The sequence below is a fragment of the Sus scrofa genome, chromosome X, assembly GCF_000003025.6.
Source record: "Sus scrofa isolate TJ Tabasco breed Duroc chromosome X, Sscrofa11.1, whole genome shotgun sequence".
Taxonomy (NCBI): Eukaryota; Metazoa; Chordata; class Mammalia; order Artiodactyla; family Suidae; genus Sus; species Sus scrofa.
Window position 1 is genome coordinate 102,187,259 of NC_010461.5, and position 17,827 is coordinate 102,205,085.

Consider the following 17,827-nt stretch of genomic DNA (forward strand, 5'->3'; position numbering starts at 1 on the left):
GCTTAGGGACTTAAAATAACTGTTTCACTTGTGAGCAAATATTTCTTGGTCTACTGAAGATAAAAAAATGATAACAAGCTTTTATTTCATTTTCACATAATCTAAAAGAAACAAATAAGTCCAAGAAATAGTTGATTCACTTTCATCTCCTTTTGAGACATTTGGGTAATTAAAGAATTATTGTTAATAAAACTACTAATAATCAGAAATAATCACTGTTAATGGCAAGAACAATGACCATTTACAGAACATCTGCTATGTGCCAGGCATTCTGCAAAAATAATTTGTGGGTTTTTTTTCTCATTTAATCCTCACAATAAGGTAGATGATATTACCCACATTTCATAGTTGAGGTGGCTGAGGTTCAACTACTAAATTTAAGTAAATTTCACATGGTTATACAATCAGGAAACAGTAGAGTTGGGAATCTACTTCAGTTTTTTTGATTACCAGGATTCAATCTACATGAGAGCAGAAATGTTTGTTTTATTTACAGCTGTATACCCAGCATCTAAAATAGTTCCTAACAAACAGGAGGCACTCAATAAATATTTTAAAATCCATGCATGAACAATGAAACCCATTTTCTTGACTACTGTGCACATATTAACTCACAATATCCCTGATGTCACTCCTAATGTCATCATTAAGGTAATAAAATCTTAAACAACATGATCATCTGGCTTTTCTCTTTTCAAAATGAATATATATGAGCTTATTATTTCTTTGAATATGTTTTTATGGAAATATTTATTTCGACTCTTTTAATTACACAAATGACATAAAGATATTAGGAGGATGAATACTTATTATGAAAGTGAACTAATGGTCATGTCTCCCTGTTCAGAATACATCAGAATATTTTTTCTCGACAGTGTATCAGACATTTCTGTAACAGGACATTTAGATATAAGTGATATATATATATATATTCCAGCCTACTAACTCCAACATATATATACATAATGGTAGAAAAAGAAAATACTGGACTTCCCTGTCGTGGCTCAGTGGTTAATGAACCTGACTAGTAACCATGAGGTTGCGGATTTGATCCCTGGCCTCGTTCAGTGAGTTAAGGATCTGGTGTAGCCGTGAGCTGTGGGGTAGGTCGCAGATGCAGCTCGGATCTGGTGTTGCTGTGGCTGTGGTATAGGCTACAACTCCGACTGGACCCCTAGCCTGGGAACCTCCATATGCCGTGGGTGTGGCCCTAAAAAGACAAAAAAAAAAAAATAAAGAAAGAAAGAAAAATAAAATACTATATATTCTACTATGTTTTACCAAGTTCTTTTAGTAGACTCCAAAATAAATGGAAGTAAACACTTATCTTCTACTTCGTAATAATGCCCTTTCGAGTCATGCTCATTCTCTAAGTTAAATCCATGATCTATAGATGTAATTTTAATTTAAAAATTAATATTAAAAAATCCTACACCACTTGAAGAGTAAATATCAAAATTAGTATTTTCTGCTAATGTAAATGTTCCCATATTAAAAGGCTAAGGCCAATATATAAAAATTATTTACTTAGATTAGTAAGCTTACCATTTTTCCATTCTCTTTATATTTAATAGTAATTTAGGTCCTGAGATATGGTGTGTAAGCTGTAATTCTTTTAAACCAGAGACAATCTGGAAAGCTATTGATAGGTAAGACTTTCAATCCTCCTCTGAATTTACAAATCTTTTCCATGAAGACACAAGCAAATGCCATACCAAAGTTTTCAAGATTTCATTTCCCACCAAAGATCATTTTAAAAGGGTACAAACATGAAATGTAGGCAAAATTTATGAGCACAGGTTTAACATTAAACCAGACCCCTAATTTTCTAGGATTTAAGAGAAATTCATTCATTTGTAAAGAAATTCAATTATAATTCCCTTTGCAAATGCTGATAGCCTGTTCCCAATTTTACTCAACAGAGTAACCTGCTTACTTTATGGAATTAGTCTTCACTGGTAATTTGGCTTACTTATTTATTTTTCTTTTTAGAGGAATGTGTAGTGGGCAGAGTATTATATACCTTGATTATCTTTTTATTCATCCTCATTTTCTACAGATATGTATTATCCTCATTTATTTTATGAGCCAGCTGACATGGTATACTTTTCTGTATCATTTGTTCTTATTGAATTGTAATCTGTATTAGCAAGGACATTTTATTTTTAAGAAAGAATGTCATAAACTAAATACGAAGGAGTATAACAAGGACAGAACCTAAGAGTTTATCGCTAAGCTCTTCAAGTTGAAAATTTAGATTATCATTCTAATGCAACTTTTGAAGGATACTGATCAACATTTGCTTTCATTAGCTTTCATTTCTCTGAAAATCTTACACATGTATAATCAAGGCAAGAATGTTTTATAATGCCATAAAATAACATAAGAAATGCCACTCAAATCGGTCTTCTAACCTATCCAGCATGTTTCTCTAAGGGACAAACTGGCAAAGGGTACGGCTGTCCTCTGAAATATCAGGCTCAAAATAAAAGATGTGACCTAAGGCAGAAACTGTCTGCTTCTCACCAACATCCATGTTCTCCTTTTCTCCTGGGCACACAGATAGACTAAATTTCCCAGTCACCATTTCCATTAGGTATGGTCATATGACTGAGTTCTGCCTAATAAAATGTGAAGTCTGAGCAAAAGTGGTATTTGACACTTCCAGTCTTCAGTCCTAAAAACTTTCAACTCATGATCCTGAATCTCCTTCCTCATCCACTGATTAAAACAGAGCAGATTCAAATATGGGAGGGGTCTAGTCCATTCATTCCATAAAATGTTATGTAAAATATTAGGTATATAAGCATATTAGAGATGCTGATCTTGGTCTCCCTGCACAGAGCCCTTACCATGACCTTCCCAAACCCACTCCCCACTGCTTGCAGTCAGAGTTAATTGGGCCAGAATTGGACATCCAACCTCAGAAAAAATCATTCTCTCTCTCTCAGAAATCTAGACACAGAAACCTAGTAGCCTGGGAAGCTAAGATGCAAGGTCATTTTAAGCCAAATCTGCAATTAACAGCTTAATAGGAGAACAGATTTTTTTTTTTTAAATAACCATCTAGAACAAAGCCTGAGAATGGAGCATGTGTGCAGAGAGAAGCAAAGAGGAGACATTATGTGGCCCCAGGAAGAAACAGAAGCATGGGGAGAGCGCCACCTCTCATTAAGCCTTGCTGTACTCATTGTCCTTTCCCTGTGAGACTATCCTGTATCATTTTCTTTTTAAACTTCATTTTTACTTGATTTGCTTTTAAAGCATTTCTGTTCCCATTAACCAGATAATTTCTAAGACAATAAGTACTTTTCCACATTGGGGAACAAAACCCCGAATTCATACAAAGCATAACCATAACCACAACTATGTGCTGTCCCTTTCCACACAAAGATCAAAACAATTCCAATTCCAAATCCTTACTCTGCAGAGATCTAACACCAAAGAAAACAGATGGAAATTTTAATAGTAACTACCTTTGGGTGACAGAAATTGTAGATTTTTTTTTCTTTTTTATTTCCTGTGTTTTTCCTATTTTTGAAATGAAGTTCTATTACTTTTATAAGATCCTTCACGATCTGGCCTCTGCAGGCTTCTCTGCTTTAACCACTGCAATTGTCTTCCATGCCTTCTAAGCTCTGGCCATCGTATGTCATGTGCTGTTTCCCAAATGTGCCATTTTTTTTCAGGCTTCTGTGTGTGTGGTTTTTTTGTTTTTTTGTTTTTTGGCTTTTTTTTAGGGCCACATCTGTGGCATATGGAGGTTCCCAGGCTAGGGGTCTAATTGGAGCTACAACTGCCGGCCTACACCACAGCCACAGCAATGCCAGATCCAAGCTGTGTCTGTAACCTACATCAGAGTTCATGGCAATGCCAGATCCTTAACTCAACAGACATTTGGCAACGTCTGTGGATATTTTCAGTTGCCATGACTGAGGAGGCAGTGCTACTGGCATCTAGTGGGAAGAGGCCAGGGATGCTGCTCTACAACATCTAATCTCAGGATAGTCCCCACAACAAGGAATTCCCCAGGCTGAAATATCAATAAGGGAAAGGTTGAAAAACCTTGGTCTAAAACTATTCCTCCAATTGGAACATGCAGTTTTAAAGTATTCAACATCTCAATGGGAGGGAATCCGTCATTCTTCAAAGACTTCCAGAAAAAGATTTTCTTGGCAGGCACTCATGATCTTATCCCACAAGCTCACAGTTGTTTCTCCCTGGAGACTATCTGCACTTGGGATTGCTCTATTATCCAAACAAATAAGGTCAGAGAACATGTACAACTCACTCATAATTACCTCTAACATTTACCCTGTTGACCAAACAAGAAAATCTTTATGAAATATGGAAAATAGAAAACATTTTCTGTTTTCAATTTCTCAAATTGCTTTTCAAACTGTACCGCTCATAAACCTGTCATGAGGCATAAATCCAAACCCTGAACTACTGATTAAAACATGCACAATATATAATCACAGCAATTGAAATAACATTAACTCCCCTCAGGTTAGGCCACCTGAGAAATAGTCAAAGTCAACTTTGTGTTATGCTCTAAACCCAGCGACTATAATCCCACTTGAGCACAGGAGAGTTTGTGGAAACCAGGGTCTTCCGTCCATAGAAATATTCAGTCCCTGGTTCCCTGCTGAGTGGATTTGAGAATGCAGAGGAGAAACTCATTGGTTCACTTTAATTATTCAGGGACAACACAGAAAGATAAACAAGGTAAGATCAGCTTCAAAAGTACAGTGATTTCATATACTTCTGTGACCTCTAAATATACATCACCACTTGGCAAATATATTATTAAATCTCAGCCTCTTTTCTCTCTGCATCATTGTAAATACTCAGAAAAAAATTATCATAAATTTACAGGATGCAATATAGAAGTGGCCTAGTTGGAACCAAGCCAGATTGTATTTTTACCTTTGAATAAGAAATACAAAATGAAGTTATATTTAGTTTGCAATTAGACAGAGAATGACAATATGAAGGAAAATATTTAAGCTACTGCAGCTTCACAATATGACGCAAGGCAGGATAAATTTCTGTATAAGGTGTTGCATGTTGAATCTTTTGTCTCTATGAAGGGTTTTGTTCTTAAATTCACTTATTTAACAAAATTTATTGAGTACCTATCGTGTATTAGGTAAAATGTAAACATAGACTAGTCCTGTTCTGGCCTAAGATTGCTCTCTTTATACTTGCCTGCTATTATCACTACCCTTTGACAGACAGGGATATATAATATATTCTTCATTTCCCTTCTGGCTATTGGAAGTTCTGAAAGAATAATGATTACTCAACTTAAATTCATCTGACTTGTTTAGGGACCTTACCTAGAATTAGTAATCTTGCAACTCATTAGAATCCAACTAACTAGAAAGCTCAATAGAGCAGGTTTCTTTCAGTAGAGGAGCAATGACAACAAGAGTTAGTAAGGCCAGAAACAACCTCAAATATCATTTAGCTTTATTCTCTCACCTGACTGTTGAGTAAAATGAGGGTGAGAGGAAGAAAGAGACATTATCAAGTTCACACAAGTATTTAGTGGAAGAACTGGACTTGGACTCAAGATTTCTAACTCTAAATCCACTGCTTTTCAAGTACTCTAAAGAGGCCATCCAAAATTTGCAAAGGACATCATCCTGGGACCACTAGACATTTTGTTCCCTCTACAAATATCTTCTTTATCTAGAGTGTTGTACAATAAAAAATTCATGTTCAGTATGACAACCCTCACTCATTATAAGATTTTCTATTATAAAAGATTAAATTATGATCATTTGGATTAAAATGGAAAGTAGATTCACATTTAAGAATGATTTTCAAAAGGAATGGTAATTTTTATAAAGTTCTATTTAACCTTAAGCTAACCACCAAATCTAATTAACCAGAATGCCCAGTTTTCAAGGCATTTAGGCTCATCAAGATTTTAATATAAATAGAATAAAACCTAGATTATGTCTCCAGGCAGGGAAATTTAACTGAACTATAAATAATCACTGAAAGACAAAAAAGGGAGGACTTGGGGTTCTTTATATTCCAGAGGCAAATTGTCATAGTACAAAGAATATCAGATTGGTTGCATGGAGAATTGCATTCTAGCTCCACATCTTGCACTATACTGCCATGTGGACACATAAGTAAAATTTCCAAAAGACCTAGGTTTTTTTTTTTTTTTAAATCTTTAATGATTTTTATTTTTTTCTATTATAGCTGGTTTACACTGTTCTATAAATTTTCTGCTGTACATCATGGTGACCCAGTCACACATACATATATATACACATTCTTTTTTCTCACATTATCATGCTCCATCAAAAGTGACTAGATATAGTTCCTGGTGCAATACAGCCGGATCTCATTGCATATCCGTTCCAAAGGCAGTAATTTGCATCTATTAACCCCAGATTCCCAGTCCATCCCATTCCCTCCCCTCCCCCTTGGCAACCACAAGTCTGATCTCCATGCAAAAGACCCAGTTTCTTTATCTTCAAACCGGGAAAATTTCAATTATGTCTATCTCCCAAGGTTGTGTAGAGATTTTTAACTTTGAGATAAAGAGTGAAAGGAAATTGGACAATAGAAAATTATATATACATAATTACACATACACGCATGCCTACATGTGCACACATAAACACACATGGGCATAAATACAATGTAGTATCTAAAATCTAAGTCTTTTGAATATGACAAATAAGGAAAAATATTTAGCTACAAGTGCATGTTCCTATAAAATTATCTAAGTTAGTTTTTTTTTTTTTTTTTCTTTTGGCCGTGCTCAAGGCATGAACTTCCTGGGTCAGGGATCAAACCCGCACCACAGAAGTGACCAGAGTCACTGCAGTGACAACACAGGATCCTTAACTTGCTGCGCCACAAGAAAATTCCCAATATTTTCAAGTATCTTTTAGATATTGGACCTTTCAAACTGGATGTCCCATATACATGTTTCCAAAATAAAACTGTCTGCTTCTACAAACTACTGCTTCTGATTCCAGAAATCTACTCCATCTGTAGTTTCTTGCTCAGTTATTCTCAGTCTGTCTGTATACCCTCCAAAAATTTTGTTGACCAATATAAGCCAAGCACTAAGGAGTCAAAGTCAAAAAAGACACAGTCCTTTACTCAACTTGCAATAGGGCATAAAGAGAAGTAAAATATTTGGAGTGCAAATATTACAATGGAATAAGGTCTTCACAGACACATGAACAGGGTGCCATGAAACCACAGATAAGGTGAAATTCTATGAACGTTGCTATGGGAAGTAAAAGCAGGTAAAGGAAGACTTCTAAGAGCTATCTTTGGCCCCTCTCCCCCTTCTTCCACATTTAACTAGCCAGACCATAATTCCTGAAATATTATTAGCCTCAATATAATTAACATCTTAGGGTAAAGACATTCTCCCCTACTAGAATATAAGCTCTATAAAGACAGAGATTTTGTCTATTTTGTTCTCTGTTGTAGCCCCAGCAACCATCCCAGCAACAGTGGATGGTACGTGGTGGACACTCAATAACTATTTGTCAACATTTGTTAAAACTTATCTATACTAGAATTAATTCATCAGTGTTTATAAGTGTTTATAATGAACTGTTTTTCATTTAAAATATTCACATTATACACATTCTTATACTCTCAGATATCACACCAAAAAAATTAGCAGAATGGCGAAGCAGATGTTACTTTTATTTGCTTATTTGTTCGCCAAAGGGGGCAATTCTTTTTGAGTTTTCCTGTTCTTTAAATGGAATACTCAGTACCACACTTTCACAATTCTTACAGAGACATTTCAAAGACCTCGAGATTTAACCTGATCCTATCTTTTGCTTTTAAAGCTACAAACAGTTTTGTGTTGTGGAAATAATAAAGAACCAGCTGGATTCTCCCAAAGGGAGAGGAGATGTTTAGAGGAATGTCTTTGATACACACACACACACACACACACACACACACACACACTCATGCCCCTCTGTAGAAAATAAGGAGAATAATTGACAGGAAAATCATTTTTTGCTACTTCAAATATATGTCATACTTGTGGTAAAACATAACAGACAAGTGTCTATTAACTTGACATGGTAATGAAAATATTTATTATGATCAACTGGATAAGTAACTTTGTAGTCAGTGAAGTTAAGAACTAGTTTCTCTCCTGATCAAAATCAGATATTTCTGTTTTAAATATACAACCCAGGATAGGAGAGTATGTTTGATGAGCAAGGGCAAAAAGATGAGTACAGAGATTCCTCAAAAATGAATCTTTTGTTTGCTGTACTTATATACTTCACAATTAACTCATGTTTTAAAATTCCCAAAAAACATCTGTTTAGATTCACATTTGGATTGCTAAATAAATCTTCTCCAAATTAAAACCAGATTTAATCTCACCTATGGCACATTATATTTACCTATGGCTTTTATTTTGAACTGAAACCATAGTCAATTCAAAAGCATTTTAAAAAATAATGCCACCACTAAAGTGACTAGGCACTATATCACACTAATCTCCAAAATATTGGTTGCTCTTCACTACCCAAGCACTATAGACCATTATAGATATATTTTTATTCTCAATATGTAAAGTATATTTTAAAGGCTATAGAGTTCTTCTCCATGTAAATTTAACATATTCCACATCCATTATTTGGTTTAGGCTGAAAAGCTTGGTTGATTCCTGTTCATCTGTAGTAAACAGGATTTATAGGTCATAGAATAGTTCTATGAAGTCTTTTCCTGTTTTAAAAAGAATCTTTAAATCTGTGGCTGAAGATAGATTTTGCTAACCCCAGTGCTGTTAAAGGATTAAAGCATATGATATTGTTGGATCTAAGCACTGAATATGTACATTCTGAGTTTTTTTCTCTAGTCATTATTGAAGAAAAAAATTGTCTCTAAATCTATTTTTCCAGAGCAAATATCCTAAGGAGAAAAAACTACTTATAAATGTTAGATAGATTTTAGTAGTACTATAAAATAAATATAACTACCACTGGAGATGTTACATTTATGGGTTAATATTTAAAGAGTATTATGCCACAGATATTTAAATCACTGCCATCACCACTAATGAGTATTTCTTCCAAATGAATCTTATTTCCCCAAGATAGACACTAGCTCTATAAATCTGGTAACAAGCATTGGTCATATAGATTTCATTTCTCTTTCCATCCCTTGTTTACCTTTCCTCTGCCAATGGCCTTGGCTCTTCTTGTATAAAAATAACCCATTGGCTCCATTTAATTGTCACATTGGCCTAAAGTCAGCAAGGGCAGTAGGCCTCATATCAAGCTACAGCCATCTGTCAGAATATGCTAAAAATCAATGAAGATAGTCTCTACCCAATCTTCTGGCCAGGCGTGACTCCTTCACACTATTCTGATTTATCTTTGTGAGTTGAAGTGGTTAATATCAAATCCAAGTTCTGCCTAGTATTGAATATCAAAGAAAAATCTTTAAGCAAGTTTCACTTTGGTGAATATATCATAGTTGATGTCCATCATCATGTTGAGGAGGTCAAGTGAAGTTAGAGCCAACGCTCTGACAAAAATTCCAAATGAGTAAGAGCTCAAGTAAACTTCAAGGTAGGCATTTGAGTGGGGGACAGCAACGAGAGTAATTAAGGAAAAGCAAAACTGGCTGTAATTCTGCTTCAAAGAAAATTGGGTGAAGAGGTTGAGAAGCTAAGAGAACTGTTCCAGTGCTGTGAAGCAGTGAACTATGTTTGACTTCCTGTTAGAAACGAGTACTAGTCCACTTAACTGGGTGTTAAAGGCAGAGCAATCCACTCGCACACTAACACACAGATGGAATGGAGAGACCAATACAGAAAGGAAAGTAGTGACTTAGGGTTTTGAGAAGTTAGAATGGAGCAAAACTAGTGTCAAGGGGATGGAAAAGGGACACAGAGGAAGAACAGAAAGAGGGGAGGAAACCAAAATGAAAGTGCAAATTGCATATGAGTTCTAAAATAATCCTTGTAAAAATTTTGTGAACCGAGAGCTATTAACCCATTTTTTAAGGAAACAGGTTCATACGAGTTCAGGAATTTGTCCAAGCACATATAGCTAATAAGGAGCAGAACTGATCTTCAAACCCTCATCTACGGGTTACTGGTTTCTACAATCCAAATTCTTAACCACTCTTAAGAGTTTTTATGAGGAAGCACAACACTGTGCCATCAAAGCTACAATAGAGCTTTGGGATTGAGGTTCATCCTACAGGACTGGAAAAGAGGCTTTCTGGAGAAGAATCACAGAATAAGAGGATCTGCAAAGTCTAGTATACTCAAGGATAGGACCCAGGATAAGGAAGGTAAATATGGCAATTTAATAGTGAGAATTTCAGAATCAAGTTTAGATTTCTGGCTCACAACTTGAGAATTATGGGCTTTGAGTTTGAGAATGATTATCTCTTATCAGCATTAGAAGGACCATATTTGCTCACAGAATAGACAAACTAGCGAAGAGAATTTAAAAAGCAAATGGAGGAGTTCCCATCGTGGCTCAGTGGTTAACGAATTCGACTAGGAACCATGAGCTTGCGGGTTGGACCCCTGGCCTTGCTCAGGGGGTTAAGGATCTGGTGTTGCCGACAGCCATGGTGTAGGTTGCAGACGCGGCTCGGATCCCGCGTTGCTGTGGCTCTGGCGTAGGCCGGCGGCTACAGCTCCGATTCGACCCCTAGCCTGGGAACCTCCATATGACGCGGGAGTGGCCCAAGAAATGGTAAAAAGACAAAAATAAATAAATAAATAATAAAAATAAAAAGCAAATGAAGGAAACAGGAAGAATAAGCCTAATATACCAGAAATGGATAACTGCTGAATATGCACAACTTTGAGCATGATGTACTCTTCCCAGAATTTCCTTTCTTCCATTTTTCACCTAATGTCTCCTCATGATTTTAGATCAAAATGATTTTTAGACCATTTTCTCTGGGAAATTTCCACTTTTTGTCTTCCATCTAACTCTACACTTCTTCTACCACTACTGTTCCCATGGGCTAGATCTACCATCTACAAGTGTTCATATCTTGGAATTGCTTAAATGTAAAAAAGCACTTATGAGAATATTGCTATTGATTTTGCTGCCACCCCCCATAGAAAGTGGTTGAATGTGAAGACCCTGGACCTACAGCCTAAGTTCAAAATCTAACCTGGATCTTCTGCTTCCTACCTTTGGGAGTTGTCAAAGTTCTTTAACCTCCTGTACCTCAGTTTCTTCATCACTCAATTGAGGTTGGTGACACTAACTGTACCTACTAATAGTTATTATAAGAATTAAAGTGGTTGACTTAAAAGGGCTTAGAACAGTGTTTGGCATGTAGTGATGCTACACATTTAGCTATCAGTATTATTACTAGTACAAGACCATGCATTTCTTGAGTACAGGACTCTTTTTCCTCGTAGTAGCTACAATGCTTATGAATAACCAGTAAGTGCTTGCTAAAATGCCTCATGATGCAGGGCATGCTCAAAAACCCACAGATTAGGAGGTATATGTGAATACTGGATGTTTTTAGAGCAGATTAAAGCTAATGTGGCTCTCAAACTGTGCCACTCTGAATTCCTATCCTTGTCAGCATGTCAGTGTCAGGCTCTTATATTGAAATTAATATTTATTGCACATTTCCTATGTGCCCAGCTCTGAGCAGACAGTTATATATATTATTTCATTTAGTTATCAAAACAACCCCACAGGTAGGGTCTATCATTTCCTCCACATAACAGATGAGGAAATTGAGGCCCATGGAAGTTACGTAACGAGTCCAAATTCACAATCATACAGCTTAGTCCGGGCTGTTTAAGCACATACACAAACACAAATCACCCAGACTCTCCATCTTTGGCAACATGCCCATCTTCCCAGGTTGTGAAAGATACTACCCTCACCCTACCCCCCAAAACATAATTCAGATATTGGGAATGTTTAGAGAAGGCCTGGTGGAGGAATTGGAAAAGCTAATCTCTGAGTAAGGGAGGGCTCATGGCAGGATAAAATCTTGAATGTAACAGGTAATCAGAGTATTGTTTCTATGAATGACAGAAGGCTATTAATCAAAAGCTATGCTGGAGATTTATCATAGGGTAGTCTTACAAAGCCTCCCAGATATGCCATGAAAACCTAGGGGAGGGAATGGTTCCAATGACTGGGATTTGGTGGTTGCTATAAATTGAATGCTAGTGTTCCTCCAAAATTCACATGTTGAAATGTAATCCCCATTGTCGTGGTATTTGGAGATAGATCCTTTGGGAGTTGATTAGTTCACAAGGGTGGGGCCTTCATAACTGGGGTTAGTGCCCTTATAAAGGAGACACCAGGGAGCTCTCCTGCACCTTCTACTATGTGAGAATCCACCAAAAAGGTAGCAGTCTATGAACAAGAAAGTGGACTCTCACCAGATGCCAAATGCCAATACCTTGATCTTGGACTTTCTAGACTTCAGAACTGTGAGAAATAAATGTTTGTTGTTTAAACCATCCAGTATTTGGTATTTTTGTTATAGCAGCCTGAATGGAATAAGACAGTGGTGAAAGATAATATTCAATTTAAAAGCATATCAATAGAAAAATAGAAATTATGTTGTATGCGTTTACTCGGGAAAAATCATAAAAATGTGGGTATTCTCTAATGAAATGAAGATAGGAATAGAAAGGGCCAAAAAAAATAGAGTCCTTTCTTGTGTATTACCATTACTATTATTCTAATAGTAATAAAATACTTATACTGTGTACCTGGATGCTCTAAGCACATTGTAAGTATTAACTCACTTAATCCTCACAGCAGCCTTATGAATAGGGGTTATTATCATTCCAACTTGAAAGATAAGAAAACTGAAGCCTGCCCAAGGTCATACAGCTAACAAATGGTGGATTAGGGAGTCTACAATGAGCTACTTGGCCAGATAAAAGAAATAGATGCTCCAACGCAGACCTCAAGTGTTCTAGGGTAAGTGTAGTGAATAGGAGTGATTTCAGCTCCACAGACATCTGATAGACATATCATTTAACTAAAGGCCAATATCTGACAAGTACCCAACCTCAACTGTTGACAACTCCACCTCCCAGGAGGTAGAGAAAATGATAAGGAGACTTGCTCCTCTCACTGACTGAGAAAGAGAAACTGGTGAGTTGATGATAGAAAGCAACCGTTTTAGCTTAGTGTCCACAAGTACTTTATGAAGCAAAAAATCCTAGACTTCAGGAAAGCAATTATCCAAAGTGAAGTTGGTATGATCCTATGCCCTGAAACAATCTAAAAAAGGAGATGAATTAAGAATCAGTTGGGGAGGGAGTTCCCGTCGTGGCACAGTGGTTAACGAATCCAACTAGGAACCATGAGGTTGTGGGTTCGGTCCCTGCCCCTGCTCAGTGGGTTAGCGATCCGGTGTTGCTGTGAGCTGTGGTGTAGGTTGCAGACACGGCTCGGATCCCGCGTTGCTGTGGCTCTGGCGTAGGCCAGGGGCTACAGCTCCGATTCAACCCCCTAGCCTGGGAATCTCCATATGCCGCGGGAGCGGCCCAAGAAATAGCAAAAAAGACCAAAAAAAAAAAAAAAAAATCAGTTGGGGAGGTTTGCTGCCTATTGAGATTAATGTGCTTGTACTGGGTTCCCTCTATTTATCTTAAGAGTTCTAAAGAACATGTACCAAAATAAAGGGATGAAAATCAAGGATAAATAAATAAAATAAAAGGTGTACTGAAAATGATGCCAGGAAGATTCATACCTAAAATGACTCTAAAGCTTGAAAAAACCTGCTCAAGATGACAGAATAGTTTTTTTATATAAATTCTGATTCAAAATGACATCTATCTCTTCCTTTTCCCTCCCCCAGTTACAGTACCATTTTTTTTTTCATTCAGTTCACTAGTATCACCTAAAATTGATTTGATAAAATAATCTATTTTAAAGTGTTGATGGCTGATGATACCTATTACGGATATAAGCAATTTTTAGTGTCCAGAATCTCTTTGTTTTGTTTTGTTTTTTTAATTTTTTATTATTATAATTGTTTTACAATGTTCAGTCAATTTCTGTTGCAGAGCAAAGTGACCCAGCCACACACATATATATATACATTGTTTTTCTCACATTATCCTCCATCATGTTACATCACAAGTGATAAGATATGCTTAGAGCAGGAAGAGCAAGAATAAGATAGACATGTGACTCATAGAATACCATATGACCAACTGTATCTTTTTTTTTGTGAAAAGGAATGATCCTAGACTTAAAAGGGTAAAGTCAGTGTCAATAACCATAATTTGAAGCCTAAGATAAGCAAAGTGTCCATTAGAAGGCACTCAACTGTTCTAAATGAATTAAAATTACATCCCAGAGTGGTGAGAAGTCTTGTGGATTGGATAGTCTAGTCATAGTTGCTAATGTTTTGGGGCTGTGGTACAGGTGAAATGTGTCAGAAGACTAGAGACCATAATATTGGCTTTGGTCTTGGAAAGGGACAGAAAGTACATGGACTCCTTAGGTTAGACAAAGAACACCATGTTGATCGAGTGCAAAATCCTACAACATGTTGTTAAAAGAGTGATCTGTAAGCACTTAGGAAAAAGGAGCAACCATGAGTAGGTAACATAAAGAAATTCTCTAAGAACATGTTAGACAAACCTCATTTCATTTCTATTTTTGATATGGTTATTAGACTGGCAGATCAGTAAAAAATGTAAGCTCACTGTATCTGGATATCAGCAAGGTATTTGTCAAAGTCTCTCATGATATGTCTGGGAACAAGGTGGAAAAATGTGGGCTGTATGCTAATGAAAGATTGCTGCCTGATTGGAGTTCCCGTTATGGCGCAGTGCTTAACGGATCCGACTAGTAACCATGAGGTTGTGGGTTCGATCCCTGGCCTTGCTCAGTGGGTTAGGGATCCGGCGTTGCCATGAGCTGTGGTGTAGGTTGCAGACGAGGCTTGGATCCTGTTGCAGTGGCTCTGGTATAGGCCGGTGTCTACAGCTCCGATTCGACCCCTAGCCTGGGAACCTCCATATGCCACGGGTGCGGCCCTAGAAAAGACAAAAAAAAAAAAAAAAAAAAAAAAAAAAGAATGCTGCCTGATGGATAAATGTCAACCTGCAGGGAGGTTTCCATTGGCATGCCACAGAGCTCTGACCTTGATCTTGTCCTCTATGACATTTTTATTAATGACTTACATAAAAATGAGGAAAGCATGTCTAATAAACCCACAGATGACACAGTCATGAGAGCAATACAGTGCAAATACTCTGTATGGCAGAATTAGAATTCAGCTACATCTCCACAGGTTCACAAGATGAGATCAAATTAGGCCAATTCGAGGCTCTAAACATATTTACAACCACAACTCCCACCCCAAAAAAACAATTTTAAAAAGCTACCAACTATATAATTATAGAATAAACAAAATGCGGCTTGGCCTCAGAACTTGTTAAAAGTTTTAGGGGTTTTCTCACTTCACGTTTTCAGTGGTATCAGTAGTGTTTTATGGTCACCCAAAATGCTGATATTGGAGTAGACAGCATTAAACAGAAATATTTAGTTAGAACAAGGGAAACAACTGATTGTTGGTCACAGCACAAATTCCTGAATGAGTCAATCCATTTGCTTGTCTGCTGAGAGTTCCGTCTAAGGTACATCAGATCTGCTCCCAGCCTGTACTCGGGAGCAGCCATAGGTGCCCATGCTGCTGTTTTTTAAATCACATAACCTTTCTCTCCCCTTAGCTGCAGCTGACTAAGAGAATAACTGACAGACGTTGCCAAGAAACTTAAACACTGATTGGTGCAAAAGGGATGAACTGGGCTTATCAAATTCCCTCTCCTAGGTTTTTAAACCTAGAGCTAGCAGGAGAATTAGGCAGGTGGCAACGAGACATGCACTGAAGGGGTGAGGTGAGAGGCACCAAGAGGTACACTTGGAGTCATGTGGTACAGTGAAAACCAGACACATTGCTGTGAGAAAGTAGAAACTGTGTTGTAGACAGAAGAAATATTGACCTGACAAGAAGCTACCAGACAAAGAAAAGGACTGAGTGGCAAAACTGCAGAGAACTGCTGAGTCATATTGGTGCCAGAGATCTATAGGCCTTATCCTTCCTTGTGGGTTGACCAATATTTCCTGGGTTCCTAGGAACTGATAATATTCTTCAAAAGATATTCTTAATTAGCTGAGGCAATTTGAATGACTTCTGATCCTTTCAACCAAAGAGACTAATAACCCACACCTGCAATCAGCCTTGGCCAAGACACTTTAAGAGTGATTTGGACAAACTGAAGTGTGTTCTAAGGGAAGAGACCATGATGGAGGATTTGAAACTAGTTAATTTGAGGAGCAGGTGAAGAAACTGGGGACCATTTAGCTCAAAGTCGAACAGAATCAGGAACAGTGTGAGAGGGATTTTATTTGTTGTGAGACTCCAGAACTATATCTGGGATGAATGGATAGAGCTAAAAAGTGGGAGATTTTAAGAATCTGCTGGTAGTTGTCTGATGAAAAGGAATGCCTCAGGGAGGAGTCAATTCCCTATTTTGGATATATTTAGGCAGAGGCAGGGGACCACTTAGTAGGGCTAGCAATATTACTTTAGAATTGCATAATGCTTTAGAATGCATGAGGCACATTCTGTTACACTAGCTTGATCCTCTTAACAATCTGTTGAGGCAGGCACTTTTATATTCAAGTTAACAGAAGAGGAAGCTGAGGCTCAGAGATGTTATGTTACAGAGCCCTTACATGCCAGGGCACTCGCAGAGTTACCTTCTATTGACTACTTGTGAAATGAACATTGTAAAGGATATATTTGGAAAATCCTAACTGATCAAGCTGATGGGGTTTCTAGGTTTGTTAAAATTCATCTTTGTGATGCTGAATATATTTTCAAATGTATTAAAGAGGTACTCTCTCTCTCTGCTCAGTCTCACATGAAAACTTATGTTCTTTTCTGTGTCTTATGAAACTGAGACCAATTAATACATTCCTTGCATAGATACAGAAGGTCCGTGGGTGCAGTTTGTACAAACATGCCTAGATGTACATTTCAAATAAGAATAGTTTCCTCTCTACACTTGCCTGAGCCCATTCCCCACCCTCCTTCCAGATTTCTTGTTATTTGGCTTCTTAGATGAAAGAAGTGTGTTTGCTTATCAAGATTGCTAGTTAACCAGATTGGCCCACTGCTTGCTTCTTAGCTATCACTAAGCCCTGCAAAGGAATTACAAGAAGAGTGAGTAAATCACCACTGTTAGTGAAAACTCCTTCAAGATATACATTGCTCTCTGCTTCTCTCACTTTATTCATCTCCCTCTTTACAATCAAAAAAAAAAAAAAAAAAAAAAGGAACTGTACACAAACCCTATCACTAGTACAGTTCTAACTGGATTATCTTTACCATAGGTGCTGACTGCTATATTTTCTCTTGGGAGATATCAGAAATATCAGTTTAGGGAACTTTTTAATCTCATTAGTGATAGTTGATTTCCTGGATTTGATTAGTGATAGAGTTTCCTGGATTTGGGCCATAGTGCTTTCAGTTTGTTGCTGGTGACATATTCTCTGGCTGGCCTTTAAGTTAATATGCCACTAAGGGGAAAAAAAACAGTCTTATAATGTGAGTTTATTAGTCCTCCCCTTTCCATTCCAATTCTCAGATTATGGGGATGGAAGTTGATCAGAGTTGACACCAGACATTGCTTATCAAGTGATATATTATACACAGTGTTTACATAAAATGTGCTTAGAAAAAGCTTTGGTGATAGATCTAAAGAATTCATATAAAAGACAAGGGGAAGTCCTTAAATTTCATAGATAACAGAACACTATGT

General features: G+C 37.1%; 1 protein-coding gene across 5 annotated transcripts in view; it reads right to left on the minus strand.

Annotated features, from left to right (window-relative positions):
* The window catches only part of TENM1 (teneurin transmembrane protein 1), a 787,960-nt gene that overhangs the window by 333,919 nt on the left and 436,214 nt on the right, over window positions 1-17,827 (minus strand). The gene's annotated exons all lie outside the window — the stretch shown is intronic.